The sequence below is a fragment of the Mastomys coucha genome, unplaced genomic scaffold (assembly GCF_008632895.1).
Source record: "Mastomys coucha isolate ucsf_1 unplaced genomic scaffold, UCSF_Mcou_1 pScaffold2, whole genome shotgun sequence".
Taxonomy (NCBI): Eukaryota; Metazoa; Chordata; class Mammalia; order Rodentia; family Muridae; genus Mastomys; species Mastomys coucha.
The window spans coordinates 2,435,129-2,458,695 of NW_022196902.1; the positions used below are offsets into that span (position 1 = coordinate 2,435,129).

Genomic DNA, 23,567 nt, shown 5'->3' on the forward strand with positions numbered 1-23,567 from the left:
TAATTTGATTGAGTGACCTTCCTTTCTGACACCCATAGACTGAGAGGGACCTGAACTGGTACTCTGATGCCTCTCAGCTCTGATGCCTCTCAGCTGAGGTGAGATGGACAGAAGGATCCGGAGGCAGCTTCTTTTGTTTTAATCCAAATTGAAAGAAAGTCTGGCAGAAATTTGGAGAGATAAAGCCATGAAGAGAGAGAGAGAAAGTGATATAGGGATAGTGATAAGGATAGGGATAGAGATGGAGGATGGGGATGGGAAATAGGAGGTGGGAGTAGGGTATGGTGAAGGGAGGGAAAGAAGGAGGGGGAGGGACAGAGACAAAGAGAATATGAATCTTTAACCTCTTCTTCCCCTCTCTTTTCCCGTGCCTCAGTGTTTTCCCTGTGACCGTTGCTTTCTAAGACCTAAAACCTATGCCCATGTCTACCCTGAGAGAAGACATGAGGACTGAGAGATGAGGACTGGAAGGGATGCTTAGAGTGCCCATGTCTGCATGTGAACTATGATGTTCCTCAACCTGGGAGAAGGTGTACCCCTCTCATGTGTTTGTGTATGCGTATATGTATATGTATATGTATATGTATACGTAGACATAGACGTAGACGTAGATGTAGATGTATATATCCAACTCTAAGTAAGTTGAATTTTCCCACATTTGGGAAATAAATTTCCTGTGTTCCTAGAGTGGGTCCTGGAGCCTTAGAAGCTAGTGGAGAGAGAAGGCAAGGGATGGAAACATAAACATTTTAGCATGGGGAAGGGGAAAAGAGATTGTTCTTATTACAAGGCATGCCTACATTTCTCATGTGTTTATGTTTTGTATGTTTGCATTTTGGAGTTTACCCATGATTCTATCTCCGATCACATGACTTTTAGCACCTCTTGGAAACTTATACCTCTCACTTTCTAGCATAGTTCACAACTATGGAATAATGAACATTGACCTTGATAACTATCCATGCATTTATTATCACAGTGCTATTGGTATAGGAAAATAGCAAAGTGCCACACCAGGCCAAGGACATACTGCTTCTTCAACTTCTGAGATGTTATTCGGTCCTCTACCGCAGGCAGGTAGCACGTCTTCATGAGGACACGGCAGTGACAGTATGTGTCCTAGTTAAAAGCTAGCTTTACTCAAAATGTGCTAATTTGAGTTATGCTAAGTGGCACAGTGAGAGTTTTAAAGGTTCGGTAGATGTGATGCTCTGTGGTAGTGAGTTATTCACCTCTCAGTGCTAAGTTGGAAGAATTCAAAGCTCTTATCAGGGTAGTCGTATTCCTTCTCATTTCGCTTTCTATTCAGCAGAGAAGACAGGATAGGGCCAAATCTGCTTTGCTATGACTTGAGCCCTTCGGTAGTATTAAAGGAAGTGTCATTGGTAGTTAAAACCTCAAGGAGCAGTTTCTCCTCCTCTGATTGGCTCTTTACCCATGGTGCATTGCGGTTTCCATCAGCTGTATCTGTGCCAGGGGTTTATACTGTGTCGATAATAAGGAATTACCTTGTACTGTTTCTCTGTTGCTTACAAAACTTTCCAGTCTGCTAGATAGCCAATAGAAATGCAGCACAACTCTAAAATCTGAACAGCAAGATATTATGGTAACCCTTAAACACCACTAAGTTTTAAGTTTTGATAATTGTCCCAATAAGATTCCTTAGGGTGAAAATGCATGTGTTCCCTGAGCTCCATTAATCTATATCACTCCCCCTCTCAATAAGCATTCAATGTGACACCTGAACACCCAGCACAAAATGAACTGTGGCTTCTAGCCAGATATTTGTCTTAATATAGAAGGTATACACAACATGTTTAACCAGGAACACCCTTAAGATGTAGCTCTGCTTATGTTTGCTGTGAACAAACAGGGTTGAATCACCAGGCGTTAGACAGAATTTCAGTAGTACAGTTCAAATAATCAGGAAATTCTTTTCTCAGGAAGCTTCAATTCTAAGGCTAGACGGCATCACAGTGCTGACTGGAGAAAATTCATCAGTCTCAAGAACAGATTGTTCCAGCCTGCTGTCAGGTGTCTGCACGGTGATTCTCCAGGGCGGCTGACGCCTGGAGAAGAAATAAGAATGAGCGATGGCCGACGGGCCCTGAGAGCTGCCTTTTATCTTGTCTCTGTCATCTGTTACATTGTAAGAGGGAGTTTATGACCTCATCACCAGAAAGCACTGAACAGTGTTAAGAGATTTGCCGGTATATAAAGTGAAAGGCTGAACCAAGGCTGCCCCAGAGGGAAGAGTGCTGATTGAAGCATAGCGTACTGCGACTACGAGGTTCGAAGGGTCACACTTGGCAGCAAGGAAAATTGTGGAAGGACTAAGAGATAGAATGTCAGTTTATCCTGAGGAAGTTGGAGGCAACAGAATAGAGGGAAGTTCTAAAACAAAAAAATTAGCAATAACATCTGATCAGACTGACTGACGTCCGTTTTAACTATTCTATGGGATTTCTCCTCAAACAGTCTTGCTGTGGGAGAAGCCTGCATGGAAGCACGCTTTTCTCACCCTTGGCTTATATAATGCACAACTGCCTTATTCTTTTCTTAAACAGCTATTATTCCAAGGAACTGTACCTGATGTTAGGCATTTAAGGATGAAAAACAGTCATTGTTATGCTTGAGTCCAAAGAGCCTGTCTTTGTCAAGGACGTGGGCTAGAAACATATATGGCAGAACAGATATGGTATTTATTGTTTATCAACAATAACATTTCTAATTTTTGTCTCCTTTTTTGCTTTCCTACATGCTTTTTAAACCTACGTAACCTGAATAGTACCCTGGCCCTTACATTTGCTTTTGAAGCTTCGTGTTTTCTTTGTTTGGGTGAAGCACAGACGTGCTTCTTTAAATACTTGGGAAAGATATCCTGTTTAATGTAGGCCTGATCTTCCCTGAGAAATGAAAATTATAGCTTTCTAGTGCTGGTGGTGGTGGAGAGGGGCCAGGGAGACGGACATCCAGCTGAGCTGGAACAGCCAACGGGAAAATTAGAAATTCTCTGGTCAACTCCGACTGAACCTTGTTATGAATGGGTACTTTGAGAAGGAGAGGGCAGACGAGGAAGGGACGGAATAGTAGTTTCCTACAAGGAAACTAGGCAGTTACATCGCTAAGGGAGGATGCTTGGGGAGTAAGCACGATAGCTGTATTCCCTGTATTCAAATCTTCTTCTCTTGCTAGTTGACTCTTGAAATTTTCCCCCATGTCTTTGAACCTCAGTTTCCTTATATAAAAATGGGGGTGATTAACATGCTGAATAGAGCAATCTGTGTGAGCCCCTCAACTCAGTTTCTAATTTTTAGACCAAAATGAGGTGGTGGAGGAGATGCTAGTAAGGAAAATGCCACTGAAGGGGAAAAAAATTGGTGAAGTAAAAATATAATCATCGATATGGAACTCACATGGAGGACAACACAGATATGGTTTCTAGTCTCCCAGAATGGGTAAAGCAGACAGATAATTGCAGTGCACCAAAATGAATGTGGTTGGGGAGATAGTGTTCTGAGATCTCCCAGGAAGGATATAAAATTCACATTAGCATGGTTGGGAAAGACTTCTTCCAGAAAGAATTATTCAAGCAGAAGTTAACATTTAGATCAGTGTAATATAAACAAAGAGAAAGAAGGCAGGACCTGGGAGGACAGAACAACCTTGGAGAACTCACTGAGGCGTGGAGGACATTGTGGTCCAGGACGGAGAAGATGTTCTGGAAGGCTGCCATAACAAGTGCAAGATGCTTGTCACACAGACGAGCCTGCGAGGTGTGCAGGTCACACCTGCAGCCTGAGGTGCAGGCTGTGCTGCATTCTCTCAGGTATCAGGATGTTGTACATAAATGATCAACGAACCAATCCCATATCTGAAAGCTCTGTCTTGGTGTGGGGGGGACAAGGATAGCTCCTGAAGGGCATGAGACTTAGACAAGTCCGTTTTGATTACTGCAGCCATCTAAGAGCCAAACAAGGAAGGGATGTAAACATAGGAAAACAGTTAAATGTGAGATACTCTGAGAAAGTAAAACTAGTCACAATATATTGTATGATTACAGGAAAAAGCAGAGCTTAGGGAGACAAGGTTAGGCCAAAATTCTGGTTTTGACAATGAGCTGGTGAGGTTATACACTAAAGTACTTTGGGCTATAAGGGGTAGACAAGCCCAGGTTAATTATTTAAGCCAACAGTTCTCAATGTGCACTCCTTCCTGGGGTGCAAGGAGAGGAGAAGAGAATGCATTTCTGAAATGGAAAGATTCTAGCTAGTTGAAAAGACAAACTTAGAAGACCCAGAACTGGCTTGTGCCACTTTGACCTGCCATTCTAGGACTTCAGAGGCTGAGAAAGGGATGTTTGCATAGAGATGGTTACAGAGAGAATCCCAGGGAAGTCTGAGCTATAGGGAGAATCTTCCTCAAAGCAAACCCCGGAAAAACAACATAGAAGACTAATAGAAGACAATAAGATACCTATTTGTGTAAAGTGTTTATGGTATAATTTAAAGTCAGAGATTAAGGATTAATTCACTATTTAATAATCTGGATGCTTAAAGGAGACTTAGTTCCCTAAACCCTAAAGTAAAGCTTAGATGGCCTCGATCATCTCTAAGTATAATTTAGGGGGATGTATCAGGGAAATGGGAATTAAAACAGGATTGGGATTTCATTGTGCTCCAGCTGGAATGGCTATCACATGACAAATGCTTGCAAGTGTATGAGGTTGTCCTATATACACCACAAGCAGAAAATCAATATGGTAGTTCCCCCCCAAAACCTAAAGCTGTGCTATGATGTTATCCAGGTAAAACACTCTTGCCTATATACCCACAGAAATTGCCACACCTCTGACATCTGCACTTCCATGCTGTGCCAAATACGGCCCACTCCTGCCTGACAATGGATTCCATTCCTTTGAAATATTTCACTGTTTTTGCTCCTTCTCTGCTTCTTGGGACCATTTTTCTCAGCCTCTGCCTCATCACACACACACCTCATTTCTTTCCTCAAATACTGACTTTCTTCATAGATCTGTTTTCTTATAGCACAAACCCTAAATGTCCATCATTAGATCAAAGAATAAAGAAAATATAACATTTATTTTACAATGTAATGTGTGATATATTTACATATGTGGATATATGGATAGAAAATGGATAGATCTGGAAATCACTATAGAAAGCAAAATTAGCCAGACTTAGTATAACAAATGTCTTATTTCCGTTCATATGTAGTGTCTAGATTTAATACACACACACACACACACACACACACACACACACTCACACACACACACACACACACACACAGACAGAGAGAATAATGCATAGCAGAGGTAGACTAAATGTAGGGAAGAACAACAGACTGTAAAGTGGTAAAAACAATATCATATTTACTTGCATATGAATATGTTTATATAGATTGATAGATGGAAATGTACATAGGACATAAAACATGAGAGTAGAAATAGAACTATTTTGGGGGATTCTGGGACCAGTGGGAGAAGGAGGAGGAGCAATGGGGGAGAGGAGAGTGATAGAGTGGCAAATACTAGCAAGGCACAATTTCTATCTATCTATCTATCTATCTATCTATCTATCTATCTATCTATCTATCCATGTGATAATAAAACCATTGCCTTGTATATCAACCAAAATGTTCATTTTAAAAATTGTATAGCTTTGCGATGCCTTTATATCAATGTTTCTCAACCTCTGGGTTATAGATCAGGAATCCTTTGGGGTCGTAGATCAGGTATCCTATGTATTAGATATTTACAATTCATACCAGTAACAAAATAGCAGTTATGAATTAGCAATGAAATAATTTTATGGTTGGGGGTCAGCGCAGCATGAGGAACTGTATTGAAATGTCACAGCATTAGGAAGTTTGAAAAAACACTGCTTTATAGGAAGGGCAGGACTCTGAACACACTTTTGAATTGCTTTATAGGATGACACATAATCAGTAAATGTCATTTTGTCTTCTACTCCATCAAATTTCCCTAGCAATCTAGTCCTAAAACTACTGACTAAGTCAACTGATACAATTGTGTGATTGTAGCCCACACAATTAGAGACATGCTTTATAATTCAGATTAGAATTCAATTTCTACTAGAATAATTTTGCTATAATACCCCTCATTGATTACTTGGAGGACGAGTATAAAAGATATGATTTACTAGTCTGATCCTGATTCAACCAGAGAAACCAGATTGAGAAACAAAACCTCATAAAAGACAGAAAATGTGATACTTAACAAATCAAATTTGTTTTCTCATCTAGAATTTTCTGAGTTTCTGTGTTAATATAAATTATCCACACATTTAGATGCATCTGTTTTTCAAATATGAAATTCATTTTCTGTTTAGTTGAGATTTATTTTCTAGTGTTACCAAATAAGAAGTAAAGCCACTAAAGTGATATTATAGGTTCAATTTACTATTAACATGTTGGTTGTAACTTACAATCTTCAAAAAAAAAATGACATCTTATTTATTCATTTCATGTTTGCATGCACTTTTGTGTGTGTGTGTGTGTGTGTGTGTGTGTGTGTGTGTGTGTGTGTATGCGACAGGATGCACACATGTGATGGTGATCCTATGGAGGGGCTCAGTTTTCTCCTTTCGACATTTGGGTAGGTGAGATCAGACTCAAGTCTTCAGGCGTGGAGGCAGGGGCTGGTGAGCTGTGTTGCAACCCACATTATAATTTGTTATCCTAATTTAAAGAAATTGCTACTTTAGTTCTTGGAGTTATTGTTAAATAGCATTTTTTGAATTGTCTCTCAGATTCATGAATAATCAAATTTAGATGTCCTCCATTTTATGTATCTTCCTGTCCCAGTTTTTGTGATAACTTTATAGCTAAAATATTGAAATGCATGATTTGCTTTAATATACTTATCTTACATATTTGTTAGTATGCAGTGACTTGCTTGCAAGAAATTAGTGATGAATTTATTATAATCATTATTTCTATTTGATAAGGTTATTACTATTAATAGTGGTGTATATTTGAAATGGCAAAAAAAACCTCATGCATAGTAAAGATGATAATGATTACAATTATAATAAACTTTTCCTGAGGCATAGAAATTAGACAAAGTTTTGTAATAACCTAGGAAGCATTTTTTTTTCAGTAAAAAGTAATGAATTATGGTTTAAATAAGCTTTTGGGTGTTTTAACCTAATCTTATCTCACTTCCCAGTTCAGCAAGCATCCGTGCAGACCATCTGTGGTACTTTATCAAAGCTCCATTCCCAAAGAGTTAGCACGGATTCATTTGCCTGATAATTCCCTGGGAGACCTAACTGGAAAGGATTGTCCTTATTTAAACTGATCCTGGCTTTTCTGGAGCTTAAAGCTCTGCACCGTCACAGACATTTGTTGAAAATATTTGCTGGATGGTATTTTAAACTTGTGATAACTAGAGCCTATGGCTAAAAGATCAAGAAAAAATAGCAGACTACAGGATTTATACGAAGAAATAAAAAATGGAGTCTCCAAAGAGCTTTGAAAAACTGACAAATTTCTGGAGATTCTAGAAGGCTATGAGCAGATTTGAGGGCCTGGGACTATAGAACATGGGACTATGGAAACCTTTAGCTACTATGTGGATCTCTCCACAGCAGGAAATAGAAGTGAGCATGTCTTACTATCTAAATATTGAAAGCAAAGTCCAAAAGGAACATACAATCCCTCAATAGTGATGGAAACATATGTTGATTTGGGGCACTTAAAAATGTCTGGTCACTAAGCTAGCTTATTGGAGTCCTTACTGGCTACCTGTGACAAAGGACAATAACTATAAAATTAGTCACAATGCATTAGAAAATAATTATTGCCAAAATCCAACCACATATTTAGAGCCTTATTAGCACAAATACTTGATAAATTCTCCTGCCTCTCAATAAAAAGAGAAACTATTTCCTAGTTCATCATGAGATTACTCATACCATGACACAAAAAAGCCAGAATCATCATAAGAATAAACTACAGGTCAGTAATAACTTTTATGGATATAGTCACTAACGCTATCAACAAACATTAGCAAATACAGTCTAAAGTGTATTAAAACATTTACAGCTTTACCAAGTGTGATTTTTATAACAAAAGTGCAGTGGGTGGGAATGAACACATAGACAGTGGTTAAGGAAGCTTGCCGCTCTTCCAGAGGACCAAGATTTCATTCCTAGAACCCACACACTGGCTCACAACATCCTTGGAACTCCAGTCAAGGGGATCTGGCTGAGCTCTTCCAGAGGATCCAGAGTTGATTTCCAGAACCCACATACTGGCTCACAACATCCTTGTAACTCCAGTCAAGGGGATCTGGCTGAGCTCTTCCAGAGGATCCAGACTTGATTTCCAGAACCCACATAGTGGCTCACAACATCCCTGTAACTCCAATCAAGGGGATCTGGATGACTCAAGCATCAGGGGTGTACATGGTTCACAGATGAGCATGCAGGCAAAACATGCTTGACAAAATCCTGTGCCATTTTTAGGATAATATGCTCATCAAGTTAGAAATTACGGGAAACTTCCTCAGTCTATTTAAGGATATCTAAACTAAGCCAATGGTTAAATGTCATAGTCAAGAGGAAAGGCTGACTGCATTGTCTCTAAGATCAAGAGCAAGACAAGGCTGTTTGTTCTCACTTCTTTAACATTGTAAGACTATTAGACACAGGAACAAAAAGAATCTAAGTGGGAAGAAGTGCAAATATCTTTGGAAAACCATTGCCCTGTGTGTAGAAAGTCCTAAGACTATACACAAGCATGATATTATAGCTGAAGAAGAACTTAATCTTCTTTATATTAGAGCAAGATACAGAACTAAAGATACAAAAGATACTTAACTGCATACTTGTGTAGTGGCAATTATATCCTATTAAAGATATTCAAGACTTGTGCATTAAAAATTATTAAAAATAAAGAAAGCCTAAATAAGGAAGGCATCTTGTGTTCATAACTTTAAAGGCTCAATCTTGCTTAGATTGCTACATTCCCTTGTGTGCCCTATTGATGTAGTGCATTCTATGAGCAGGGAATCCCTGGCTTGTAAAATAATCTGGGAGCCCTTGTACCCTTTGCTTTCTTTGTCTGACAGCAGATACACTGGGGCTAGCTGCTTCAAGCTCCCGCTACACTGGCTTCCTCCTTGGAATGAACCATATAGCTAAAATATTCAGTAAAATAAAACCTAACGTCTTTTATGTTGCTTTTGCTCATGTGTTTTATTACAGCAATTTAAAAAGGGACCAAGGCATACATCACTACAACAAAGAATATCTGTTAAAACAAGAACAGGCTCCAGAAGATGGCCTTGTCTGACATCAATGGAAGGGTAGGCCCTTGATCCTGTGGAAGTTTGATGCCCCAGGATAGGGGAATGTTGGAGCAGTAGGGCAGAAGAGGCAGTGGGTAGGTTGGGGAGCACATAGAGGCAAAAGAAAGGGAGGAAAGGACAAATATGGGGTGGGGGGGGTTGTGGAGGGATAACCGGGAAGTGGGATATCATTTGAGATGAAACAGACAGAATGATAAATTAAAAAGGAAATAATCATATGATCCTAAGTTATGTGTACTGTACCCAGATCCTAGACTTGTAAGACCGGAGAGCGTTAGAGGGAGAAGCATGATTTGTGACAGGATATGCCGAGAGAAACTGAACAGAGATGGGAAAGTCAAGGCAAATGGCTCTTCAAACACTGTACAGTAGAGTGAGCTCAGTCACCTTTCCCATCTCTCTGCCTTATCTTCACTGTCTGACCCCTCAGCCTAGATTTCATGCAAGACTTGAGCCAGCCAGGTACACTTATTTTATTGCGTGAAAGATGATGTGTTTGGGGTGCGGCGGTCGCGCCTGCAAGTATTACACCAGGCCCAGACAGTTCCACGTGCAAGAGGTTTAATTGAGAGGAAGTAGAGGGTAGCGGCGCAGAAAGAGGAGAGAGAGAGAGAGAGAGCAAAGATGGAGGAATTGTCCCATATATATGGGTTGTGACGTAGTAGTCCAGGTAAAGGTGGGAGCTGAACCCAATGGATTCTGGAAATATGGTGGCCGTTGCCCCGGCAACAGGTCTGTGGACCCGCCCATGTATTGCTGCAGGTTCTGAATACTAACAAAAGGGAGGGGTAGCTTTCTGAGAATAGAGAGAAAATCCCCATACAACTATTCAGTGCCTATTGAACCTGCATTATTTTAATATGCATTTTAGTTATTTCTATTAGAGCTTATATCTTTATCTTCTATTTTTTAAAGAAAGGAAGATGCATAAATTCTATCATGTATGGTGAAATTTACTAAAGATATACTTGAAAACAAACTAAATATGTGAATTCTACCTTTAGTAGACAAAGAACTAAGCAAAGGAGGCAAAAACAAATGACATTATTCTTGTTAGCAAAAAAATGGTCTGCATGGATTTGTGTCACTAGAAATCAATCCAGTTTGTGACTTAGCTTTTATTTTTAATACATCTCAATTATTAAGAGCAAACAGTTTGTGCACTAATCTATGGATGAAGAAGTGTCAGGTAATGAAGGATTCAGAGGGTTAGGGACTACTAATTGAGCATAAAGGACACTGGCCTGCTCACATTTATTCCTTTGAAGTGCGTGGAGAAAGCACTGAACACTCTAGATAAAGTTCCAAGTGGGTTCAACTGAAAATTTAAGACTCAAAAAGAATTTGACCAAGAATAAGAATTATTATGGTGAAGTCTAAAGCAGTATTGAAAATGATTTAAAGAAGCACTAATGATTATTGTTGTTTCTTATTGTCATCTAAAATTTAAAAGTTGCTTAATTGTGTGGGCTAGCAGTTTTGTTTTTAGACTCAATATGTTAGTTGCCAACCTTTTATTTTTAGAACAATTTATCTTATTGCAAATTCTCATATTCCTTTGTTTATTTTTACCTATTACTATAATCTTATAGTTGCCCATCTGTACAGAACAGTCCCTGATTTAAATGTTTAGCTAAAGCCAGTGGTTTAGTCTGTTCCCCTTAGCACTTATTTTCTTTGGCTTTGATATTTTGAGACATTGTTGCACATTGCAACCCAGGCTGGCATTGAACATCCTCCTGCCCCCGCCCACCTCCAGCGTGTGGGATTGCAGGTGTGTGCCTGGATTGCAGGTGTCTGCTCAAGGTTCCCAACCAGGGTGTGACGTTGCATTGTCATCACGAGTCTTCCGGGCTCTCCTTTTGGCTGTGACAATTATTCAGATATTCAGTCTTTTCGTGATCTTGGTAGTTCTGAAGAATGCTGGTCAGATATTTTACATGATACACCTCATTTGGGAGTTGTCGGATTCTCAGTTTCATTCTATGACAAGAGCTGCAGAGTTTCCAGAGGTAAATCTAGCAGGTTAAGGGTCATACTTAGCACATAACACCAAATCTCTGTCCTCTCACCATGAGCTATTACTGCTGATGTTTCATTGAGATCAACTGTCAGAGCAGGCTTCTGATGGGCTTCTCTGTGAAGTTATATTCCCATTCCTTTTCAACACTGTTTTCTTTGGAAGAAAGCTAATATGTGGAGTCCAAACTTAATGAGCAGAGATTTATGTTTCATATCCTGCAGAGCAGAGTTATTTATACATTTCAAAAGTTCTTCTGCAAGGGATATTTGTCTATTTCTCCAATTTGTTTGTTGTATTATTTACATATGTCTTATGTCTTATGGAATCATAATACACACACACATATTTACTTTGGAATATATTTGTTTTGCTCAAAAAATTCAGCTCTCACTATTAAGAGCTCTCTTTAAGGGAGGGACCTTAGATGAAATACCTGACAGTAGGGAGAGGGAACTTATAGAGCCCACCTCCGGCAGGAAGACAAGACTTCAAGTGAGGGATGGGGTTGCCATCCTACAGTCATAACTCTGACCCATAATTGTTCCTGTCTGAAAGAATTACGGGGATGGAAATGGAGAGGAGCCTGAGGAAAAAAGGTCCAGCAACAGTCCCAAAGTGTGATCCAGGTCAATGGCAGGTCCCAAGGCCTCACACTATTACTGAGGCTATGGAGAGCTCATAAAAAGGGACCTACCATGACTGCCCTCCGAAGGACCCAAAAAGCATCTGAAAGAATCAGATTTCAGATATTTGTACGCAAACAATGGACAGAAGCAGCTGACCTATGATTTTGAATTAGGGAAAGTTGAAAGAAGCTGAGGAGAAGAGCGATCCTGCAGGAGAACCAGCAGTCTCAATTAATCTGGACCCCTGAGATCTCTCAAACATTGGACCACCAAACAGGCAGTATATACCAGCTGATATGAGGCCTCCAACACACATACAGCAGAGGACTGCCTGGTCTGTGTTCATTCAGAGATGATACACCTAACCCTCAAGAGTCTGAAGGCCCCAGGGTGTTTAGAGGTCAGGTAGGGTTGAGGGGGGGCATCCACATGGAGACAGGTGGGTCTGGAGGAGGTATGGGATGTGGAACAGTCAGAGGGTGGGTCCGGGGTGGGTGGGAAATAAAATATGGAATGTAAAAAATAAATTAATAAAAAGAGCTCTCTTTAGTTAATTGCTATGTCTCCCACATACCTTGTGATTGTGGATTCTCTTGTTCTCTTTCTTGTTAATTTTTAAAATTTTCTATAATTTTTCATAGTAAATGATGATGTAAATATACTCATGTACTTTTAAATAGATTTCCAGGAAGCAGTCCTTTGGCAAGGATCCCCAATTGCTTTTATTAGAGCATAACATTATAAAACATGATATAGATGTTATCTTTTTCATCATTTGGGTGCCACTGCTTCTTGCCCCTTTACGTTGGCCAAGATATGAAATCAGAATGCATATATGATAATACACACACACACACACACACACACATGCACACACAACTATTTCTAAGCATTTCCTTTTATAAGTAAAATGTGGGTTCATACTGATGTCTTCTACTTCCATTTATCCCCACGTGTTAGCTTGTTTTTTCTCATGCTAGCAGCAAGAAAACTGACCTCTACCATATTTTATCCATTTCCTTCATTGTTCAGAAAAACTTATCATCTGGAGTAGAGTTTACAAATACAATTATAGACAAGTTGTTTTGCCTTTAACAGATTTTATGCATTTGCAACATTATTTGGGTCATCTTTCCTCTTCATTCCTTTTTTGGCAAGGATATTTCATACATTTTTAACATCATTGGATTTTTTATACTTATTTTTTTATTAAATGTAATTCCATCACTTGTCCCCAACACTTTTCTCCTTCCAACCTCTCCCATGTCTCCTTCTAGCTCCTTCCATGTCCCCTACCTTTACCCCCTCACTCCCTCTCAAATCTATGACATACATATGTGTATGTGTGTACTTGTATAAACATGTACAAATATATAGAAATACAGCCTGCTGAGTCTGTTTTTGTTGTTTATGTGTCTATGATTTCAGGGCTGACCACTTTATACTGGAAAACTAATTAGGCCATTTGATCTTAGAAGAAGCTAAGTCTCTCTCTCTCTCTCTCTCTCTCTCTCTCTCTCTCTCTCTCTCTCTCTCTCTCTTCTTTCAAGTTCTTAGCTGCCTGTAGTTCTTAGTCTAGGGATTGAACCCCATGAGACTCCTTTTTTGGGTTAGCATGCCTATTGATATTACCACTACTTGGGTACAATCTAGGCAACTATTTCTTGGAGACACCATCTCACAGCTGATTTCCTGGTCCCTAGTTCTCTGCCTCATACATTCTTCCTGCCCCTTCTGAGTTGTTTCCCGAGCCTTAGGTGCATGAATTGTGTTGTCCCTGTATCTGTTAGGCCCAATCTCCCCATAATCTGTTGATCTCCACATTGTGTTGTGGCTTTATGTAAAGGTTTCCATTTGCTGTAAATAGAAGCTTCTTTGATGGAGGATGGGAGCTTAACTTATTTGTGGCTACATGGATAAATTTAGAATGCAGACAGGTATTAAGCTGGTCTAATAAAGTGGCATCAATAGGTTCTCTTCTAAGAGCTGTGACCTCATTAGCCCTGGGTGGCTGGCTAGGTTTCTCCCCACTAGCCCTAGGTAGTTGGGTAGATTTCTTCCCACTAACCCTGGATTCTTGCTAGGTTTCTCCCCACTACGCCTGGGTAGTTGAGTAAGTTTTGAGAACCTGCATGATTTTCCAATGTGTTTTTTTTCGATAACATTGCTAGACAGAGTAGGACATGAAGCAACATAGTTCAGTATAAAGGCTCTATATCACAAACCCACAAACAACTTTTTTCCAAATGAAGAAAACCTCAAAACACTCTCATTAAAATCAGGAAGGAAACAGTGATGGCCATTTTGCCTACTCATTTTCAATATAGTACTGGCAGCACTAGCTGGAGTAATAAAACAAGATATGGAAAATAAAGATATACAAATAGGAAAAAAGAAGTATAATATCCCTGTTTGCAAAGGATATATTATACATAAGAGATTCCAAAACATCTAAAGGAAAACACCCAGAAAAAAGGATCAACAATTTCAGTAAAGTGACAAGTGACAAAACCATCTCCCCAAAGCAGTAGCCTTTCTTTACACCACCAACAAACATGCCAAAGAAAGAGATCAGCAGAAGCACTCCTATTACAAAGCCTCGGAAACAATGAAATAACTTGAGCTATTCCTAACCAAGGAGGTAAAAGAGCTCTATAAGAAAATTTCAAATCTCTGAAAGAAGAGATTAATAAAGACACTATAAAGTGGAAAGACAGCCCATGTTCAAGGATCAGTAGAACTGATGTCACAGAGATCACCACTCCAAAAAAAAAAAATTACAGACTCAGTGCAATCCAAACCAAAATATTTACAACAGTTTTTCGCATACATATGAAAAAGGTATACTAAAATTCATACGGAACCAGAAAAGATGCCAGATAGCAAAAGCAATCCTGAGGAAAAAAATTGGTGCATGGATTGCCATCCCAGATTTCTATATATACAATAGGACTATACTAATAAAAAACATGGTACTTGAATAAAATGGACACACATAGAGCAGTAGAACGAAATAGAAGACGAAGACCTTGAGTTCTCCCATCTAATATTTGACAAAGAGGCCCAAAATCTTGTACTGGAGAAAGGGCAGCATCTCCATCAAGTGTTATTGGGAAAACTGGATGTCCATGTGCAGAAGAGTGAAAGAAGAAACAAGAATAATAGCCCTGGGAAGTTGGCTATATTCCTAGAACCAGGAACAATTTTCCTCCAGTTGAGTAGGCCTTAAGTTCAATTAGAGAGCTGTCAGTTAATGTCAAGATATTACTGCAACTATTGCACATTTTGGGATATTGTGCATGCCGATCATTTATACATATCACATCTAGATATGACTATGATTGATTCCTTTCCTTGGCAGCTTTGTTAGTGCTTTCTGATAGTATGGAAGCTAGACTCTAAGCAGCAGGCACATAGGCTGTATCCAGCATGAGTCATCCAGGTCCTATGTTCTAATGTTCAGGGAAGACACTGTGAAGGTCTTTTTCTGCGTCTGTTGAGATGATCACGTGACCTTTGTCTTTAATTCTGTTAATTTGATACATTTCCAATCCAGTGTTAGTGTTTGTTACATTACACATCCCATCTTGGGTTGCCTTCATCTTTAAAATAGTTTTAATTAAAAATTATATCTAATTAGATTGATGAAGCCCATACTGAGTTTTGGCAAGCACATAGGGTCATATATCCATCCTTATAATACTGTACAGGATCATTTTATCAGCCTAATAACACCTGTCTCATTTACATTGACAGTTTACTCAAAAATATAACAAACATTCAGTGTTGCAATTTTGTATATTCTTTGGTGTTACAGGTATTAATACAGATATCAACTATAAATTTATGCCATGTATTTATCTTTTTCAAAAAAATCTCAAATAAGTATTTGCTATGACGCTTCGCACCAAAGCCCTTCAATTAGCTGCTTAGATGAACTACTGATGATTGTAAAATAAAAGTCAATATTTGAGAATAGTTTAGTGTGACTATAACTTATGAGCAGATAGATAGATATTCCCAGTGCTTAGATATGTCTTAGATGCTAAGAATAAAAACTTTTATTTATCATTTATGAATCTGTTATCAGATTGCTGGTAGAAGAGCATTCTTTCCAGAAAAAAAAATATTCATCCTCTCTTAACAAAAGATGAAAACATGTAATAAAAGGTGAAATCATAATATGCAGAAGACTTGCAAATGTTTCCTGTGAGGCTATAAAACCATTCGGTTATTCTCTGTGAGTCAATACTGTAGCACACTGTGGCATCCCTTGAAAGAAAGCACTAGACCTTGCCTTGTTTTCTAAAAAAATGGCTTAAGTTATCAGATTTAACAGTTCCAGAAGGTGGGGTTTAAGGTAAAGTATCAACAGGGTTGGTTCTTAGTGAGGGCTCTGAAGGCATCTCTTATGTGCCTCTTTCTGGGTTTTAGTAGTTTTCTGGCAATCTTGGATTTGTTATTGCCTTACCCTGGTTTCTTTTCTTTCTTTCTTTTTTAATTGGTTATTTTATTTATTGACATTTCAAATGTTATCCCCCTTCTCAGTTTCTCCTCCACAAACACTCTATCACCCCCTCCCCCTGCCTCAGTGAGGGTGCTCCACCACCTGTCCACCCACTCCTACTTCAGCACCCTAGCTTTCTCCTATGCTGGGTCATCGAGCCTCCAAAAGACCAATGGGTTCCCCTCCCAGTGATGCCTCATGAGGCCATCCTCATCCTCTGCTACATATGTGACTGGAGCCATGGGTCTCCCCATGTGTACTCTTTGGTTGGTAGTTTAGTTCCTGGCAGCTTTGGGGAGTCTGGTTGGTTGATACTGTTTTTCTTTCTATGGGTTTACATCCCTCTTCAGTTCCTTCAGTCTTTGTCTTAATTTCTCTGTTGGGGTCCCTGTACTGAGCCCAATATTTGGCTGCAAGCATCCACATTTGTATAGGTTAGGCTCTGGCAGAGCCTCTCAGGGGATAGCTATACCATGCTCCTGTCAGCAAGCACTTCTTGGCATTGGCAATAGGGTCTGAGTTTGGTGTCTGTAGATGGGATGGATCTCTAGGTGGGGCAGTCTCTGGATGGCTTTTCCTTTAGTCTCTGCTCCACAATTTGTCCCTGCATTTCCTTTTGACAGGAGGAACTCTGGATTAATATTTTTGAGGTGGGTGGGTAGTCCCATCTCTCAACCAGGGGCCTTGTCTATCTGCTGGATATGGTATCTACAGGTTCTATCTCCTCCGTTGAGTATTTCAGCTAATGTCCTTCCTGTTGCGTTCTGGGAACCTCTTGGGTCCTTGGCATCTGGGACATTCTAGTGGCTACTCCAAGTTTCCCCTCCCCTACTGCTACTCTACTTCTTTCAAATTCCTGACTCTCTGTACTTCTCCCCATCTCCTCCTGGATCTGAACCGCCCCCCTTTTCCTTCTGCTTCCTCCTCTCTCCCTCTACTTCCAGAGATTATTTTCTTCTCCCTTCTGAGGACTGTAGCATCCCCACTTTGGTGTTGTTTTCTGTCTTCTTGGATTTCAAATGATCTGTGGGTTGGATCATGGGTATTCAGAGCTTCTTTTTGACTAATACCCACTTATCAGTGAGTGCATACCATGTGTGGGCTTTTTTTTTTTTTTTTTTGACTGGGTTACCTCACTCAGGATTATGTTTTTAAATTCCATCTATTTGCCTGCGAATTTCATGAACTCATTGTTTTTAATAGCTGAGTAGTACTCCATTGTGTAAATATAACACATTTTCTGTATCCATTCCTCTGTTGTGGGACATCTGGGTTGTTTTCAGCTTCTGGCTATTATAAATAAGGCTGCAATGAACATAGTGGATTATGTGTCCTTGTTTTATGTTGGAGCATCTTTGGGTATATCCCTGGGAGTGGTATAACTGGGTCCTCAGGTAGAGCTATGTCCAATTTTCCGAGGAACTACCAGACTGATTTCCAGAGTGGTTGTACCAGCTTGCAATCCCACCAGCAATGGAGGAGTATTCCTCTTTCTCTACACCCTCAACAGCATCTGCTGTCACTTGAGCTTTTGATCTTAGCCATTCTGACCTGTATAAGGTGGAATCTCAGGGTCTTTTTGATTTCCATTCCCTGACGACTAAGGATGTTGAACATTTCTTTAAGTGTTTCGCCGCCTTTCGAGATTCCTCAGTTGAGAATTCTCCTTTTAGTTCTGTTCCCCATTTTTAATAGGGTTATTTGATTCTCTAGAGTCAAACTTCTTGAGTTCTTTGTATATTTTGGATGTTAGCTTTCTGTTGGATATAGCGTTGGTAAAGATCTTTTCCCAATATGTAGGATGTTGTTTTGTCTTATTGACTGAATGTCCTTTGCCTTACAGAAGCCTTTCAATTTGTTAATTCTTTTTGTTTTGTTTTGTTTTGTTTTTGTTTTTGTTTTTTTGTTTTGTTTTGTTTTTCGAGACAGGGTTTCTCTGTATAGCCCTGGCTGTCCTGGAACTCACTCTATAGATCAGGCTGGTCTTGAACTCAGAAATCCACCTGCCTCTGCCTCCCAAGTGCTGGGATTAAAGGCATCACCACCACTGCCCAACCAATTTGTTAATTCTTGATCTTAGAGCATAAGCCATTGGTGTCCTCTTCAGGAAATTTTCCCCTGTGGCAATGTGTTTGAGGTTCTTTCCCACTTTCTCTTCTATTAGATTCACCATATCTGATTTTATGTGGAGGTTTTTGATCCACTTGGACTTGAGCTTTGTACAGGGAGATAAGAATAGCATTCTACATGCTGACCGCCATTTGAACCAGCACCATTTGTTGAAAATGCTGTCTTTTTTCCACTGGATGGTTTTGGCTCCTTTGTAAAGGATCAAGAAACCAAACGTGTGTGGGTTCATTTCTGGGTCTTCAATTCTATTCCATTGATCTACCTGCCTGTCTCTGTACCAATACCATGCAGTGTTTATTGCTATTGCTTGGTAGTATAGCTTGAGGTCAGGGATGGTGATTTCCCTACAAGTTCTTTTATTGTTGAGAATGATTTTTGCTATCTTGCTTTTTTTTCCTGCTATTCCTCTCAAACTTGACAATTTCTCTTTCAATCTCTGTGAAGAATTGAGTTGGAATTTTGATGGGGATTCCACTGAATCTGTAGATTGCTTTTGGTAAGATGGCCATTTTTACTATGTTAATCCTGCCTCTTCATGAGCATGAGAGATATTTCCATCTTCTGAAGTCTTCTTTGATTCCTTTCTTCAGAGATTCGAAGTTCTTGTCATACAGATCTTTCTCTTGCTTGGTTGGAGTCACACCAAGATATATTATTTGTGACTTTTGTGAAGGCTCACCCTGGTTTCTAACCTAACCTTTACCTGGCCATATATATACATATATATGTACATATGTGTGTATATATATGTATATATATATATATTCATATATGTATTCACATAATGTTTTTCTTGGGCATCTCAGTATCTCCCCTTTTAAAGAATACATGTTGTAGTGGATTAGAAATGATCCTTATGACCACATTTTAATTTGATGTCCTTTTAAATACACCATTTCAAAGTAAAGTTATATTGCTTTTTGTTGGTGGTACATTTTTGTTTGTTTGTTTAGCTTTTATTTGTTTGTTTACTGTGCTGGGGACTGAACCTGGAACTGAAAGCATGATTGTCAAGCATTCTGCCACTAAGCCATATTCCCATTACCTTAAGTTACAAATGTCATGAGGCATTAGAGCTTAGAAGTTCATTTCTGTTTTGGAGTACATACTATTGATGCATAACAGGAAAACTGAGATTCTTTTGTTAGTATAAATACCAAACTGAAAACGGGGAGGGGGGGCTGGAGAAATGTCTCAGTGGTTAAGAGCACTGGATGCTCTTCCAGAGGTCCTGAGTTCAATTCCCAGCAGCAACATGGTAGCTTACAACTATTTGTAATAGGATCTGATGCTCTCTTCTGGTATGTATGAAGAGAGCAACAGTGTACTTACATACAATAAATAATTAATTAATTCTTTAAAAAAGAAAGAAAAACTTTATTCTTAAAAAATAAAAAAGCCCAAACTGTATTTTATGATATAACCATGTTCTTTTTTTCTAGTCCTTCCTATTCACTGTTTTGAGACACAGTAGCTTTTCTGCTGTTTTTTTTGGCCATCATAATGGGTTGGAAAGGAATGAGGTTGGATATACATTAGGCAAGGGACTGAAATAGGGTGTTGCTACATATTCAAAGAACATGAGTTTCTGGAAAGTTCTGTGAAATGGAATTTGTACCATGCCTTACATGAACTGGTGTAACTTCTGAAAGTCTTTTCTCTAAGACACTGATACATACTATCAATAGTATAGTATAGTATAGTATAGTATAGTATAGTATAGTATAGTATAGATTAGGAGAAGCTTACTGAGAAGGCAATACAGTATTTCTTTCAGATGATCATTTCATATATCTGTATCATAGTGTCCTTATGTATTTGGTGGGAATATTAACATATTTCACAGAATTTCTTTGAAAGTTAAATGGACCAATTCATGGAAAGGTTTTAGGGCAATGGATTTCCTTTTTTAAGCATTCAAAATAGTATTTATTGTTATTGTTACCTTATTTTCCTTATTACTACTGTTGCTAAAGCAAGACTTATGTTTTCCTCTTAAGATGCTTATATTTTGTCAACTATAACTTCAATATGGATGCAAGATTTTATTCTAATATCTTTTGGTTTGTTTTTTATTTAGTGTCTTGGCTTCCATAGCTTTCATCTTATCTTCTTTCACTGCTTATATAGTCACTCTGTATATAATTTCTAAATCCTCCACTATATACTTGTGTGATGTATTTCATGTTATACTTTGAATCAGACTTATCTGTAAATATGAAATCCCCATTAAGAAGATTAAATATTCTATTCATCAATACCCCTTTCAGGGAACCTAGGCATAGAAGGGTACCCAATAAATTTTAGGGGATGGAACTTAAAGCAATCTAGATTATTCAGGACCAAGCAGACCTTCCTGATTTCTCTTATATTTCAGCAACATTTTGTGTTTTCCACACATTCAGCCTCTAGCTGTTCTTTCTTTGCCCAAGTGCATAGTGCCTCCTATCACTGTGGCACAACACATGCTGTTCGTGGAATCCTTATTTCTTGTACGGTAACTTTTAAGTCACGTATAGGACTATCCAGGATGAAATCTTCCTCTCAAGCTTTTTCCAAACTATGGGTACAGGGTGGTGGTGGATGAGAAATAGGTATGCATAGGTAGAAGGATTTTTATTTAATCAACACACTCAGTTTACGTAGTATAATATTGACATCGTAAGTAACTTTGTCTTTATCACATGCAGGTTGTCTGTCTGGAGCTATGAAAAACAAGATGAGCACCCTTGGAGAAGAGACAGTACAACTTATTAATACCATTAAGCAGTCCTCTGGATCCAGCTGTGACTCAAGCCAGAGCTACACATGGCCTTCCAATTATACAAACCAACAAATCATCTTTCATTTTTGCTTAAGTTAATTGTAAGCTAGGCTTCATCCTTTGCAACTGGAAGAATTTTGATTAATACAAACAAGTTGCTTCAGTTTCTATTCTCTTTGTTTAAAATGTCCTATTGAAAGTCACTTAAAATTCAAAATGTGACTTTTCTTTCCCTATAGTCAAGTGCAAAATCTTATTATATGCTTCATTATTACCTGAGATTTTACTGAAACAAATGTATGTATCTGAATCCATCATGATCAGAGAAAAACACAGTCATACAGTAAAGGCTGTAACTATTTGGCTTATAAACGTATAGGAAAAGCTTTGGTTGTCTTATGGTGAGGCATAAACATTAGTAAGAACTGCATACATATGTACTGAGGTATACTGAGAGGATTTCTTTCTTCAGGAGCTCACAGTCGAGCTGAGAAGATGAAATATATACACAAACCCAAGAACAATAGGCCAGTACAATTATTTGTCTAGTAACTTATCCAAGATGCTTGGGATATTAAAGAGAAAGATGGACTGAGCAAGAGGAATGGGGAATTCGATGATTTCTGTGACATTGCCAAAGCTCAATGGCTGAAAGTGAAAGCAAATACGTATTCGAAGAGACAATTTATCCATTTGATTTGGTAGATGATTCCTACCAGGGAGTGACAGATCATGAGATGGGGTAGGATTTCTCCATACTTGGAATGCTAAGCCAAAGAGTTATATTTTAATCTTCTGGCAAGAATGGTGACTGAAATATTTGGGTCATATGGAAGCTGTAATGTCATCAAGGCCATGTAGATATTTCATGGTACATGTTTATAGTGACACATTCTAGAAAATGTTAAGGAACACACATATTCCTTATGTGTCATATTCTTATAGTGATACATTCTAGAAAATGTTAAGGAGAGGTTCCGGGAGCTCTTGTGACATTTGAGGCCTGAAGTGATGAGTGTTCAGGTACAATTAGTGGTAACGTGAAGGATGGAAAGAAGACCCGTGAGATGAAGGCAAATTTGGAAGAATGGTTAGAGCCCTCAGTGAGACTGGATGAGAAGTTAGAAGCAATGGATTTTAAGTTAGAATGCAAAGTAGAATGGGATAGGGTTAGGACAGTAAAGCACCTAACTGGGCGAATGTTGCTGTATGTTTCTTTCCTTTGTCATATAATTAATGTCTTTCTCTAATTGTAAAATATATGCTCCTTTACATGAAGCACCATTTCAGGCTTATCTGTAATGTAGTATTAAACATTTAGCATGGTAACTGACCCATATCAGGGACTCAATAAATATTTGTCAAATTAATGATTATTTAACAGCTACAATGTAACATTATTTGAGTGGAAGACAGTATATTTGAGCATATAGAATACTAACATAATGGTTCATGAAAATTATGAAGCCAACATTATCTTCCCACTTTATTGAGATACTATTGACAAAATAAAATAACATATTTTGGATACTCTTTACAATGTTTTCATATATATCTATATACCTATGCTATATAGATATAGATACAGATATTTGTTTCTATATACATAAGGCATGAAAAATGACTGCTATTTTAGGCACTACTACTACTGTGATGAAACATTGTGATCAAAGGGAACTTGGGGAGGAAAGGGTTTATTTCGCTCACAGGTCTGGTCCATATAGCAGTGAGGGCAGAAACTCAATCAGGGCAGAAACCTATAGGTAGAAGCTGATGCAGAAGCCATGGAAGAGTGCTGCTCAGTCTGCTTTCTTATAGAATCCAGAACCACCTACCCTGGGGTGACATGACCCATAATGGACTGGGCCTTCCCACAACAATCACTAATTTCCTTCCCCTAACTGGACTGCCTGTTTGGGCTTTAGAGGGAGAGGACATGCTGTGACTGGATCTCCCAGGGCAGGATGGTATACAAGCATCTCTGAGGAGAAGGGGAGGGGCAGTGGAGAGAGGAACTGGGAGAAGAGGAGAGAGAGAGGGCTGAAATTGGGATGTAAAGTGAATACAGAAATAGTAAATAAATGAAACAATAAAGAATTTAAATAAGACCTTACAAAAGAAAGAACAGAAGAAAGAAAGAAAGAAAGGAAGGAAGGAAG

At 38.8% G+C, this 23,567-nt stretch overlaps 1 long non-coding RNA gene across 1 annotated transcript; it reads left to right on the forward strand.

The window, feature by feature from the left end:
* The first annotated feature begins 2,225 nt into the window (after positions 1-2,225).
* LOC116097673 lies at positions 2,226-21,571 on the forward strand. Its single transcript, XR_004121512.1, has 2 exons — positions 2,226-2,290; positions 21,335-21,571. It is a non-coding gene; the product is annotated as an uncharacterized LOC116097673 (long non-coding RNA).
* The last annotated feature ends 1,996 nt before the right edge of the window (positions 21,572-23,567 follow it).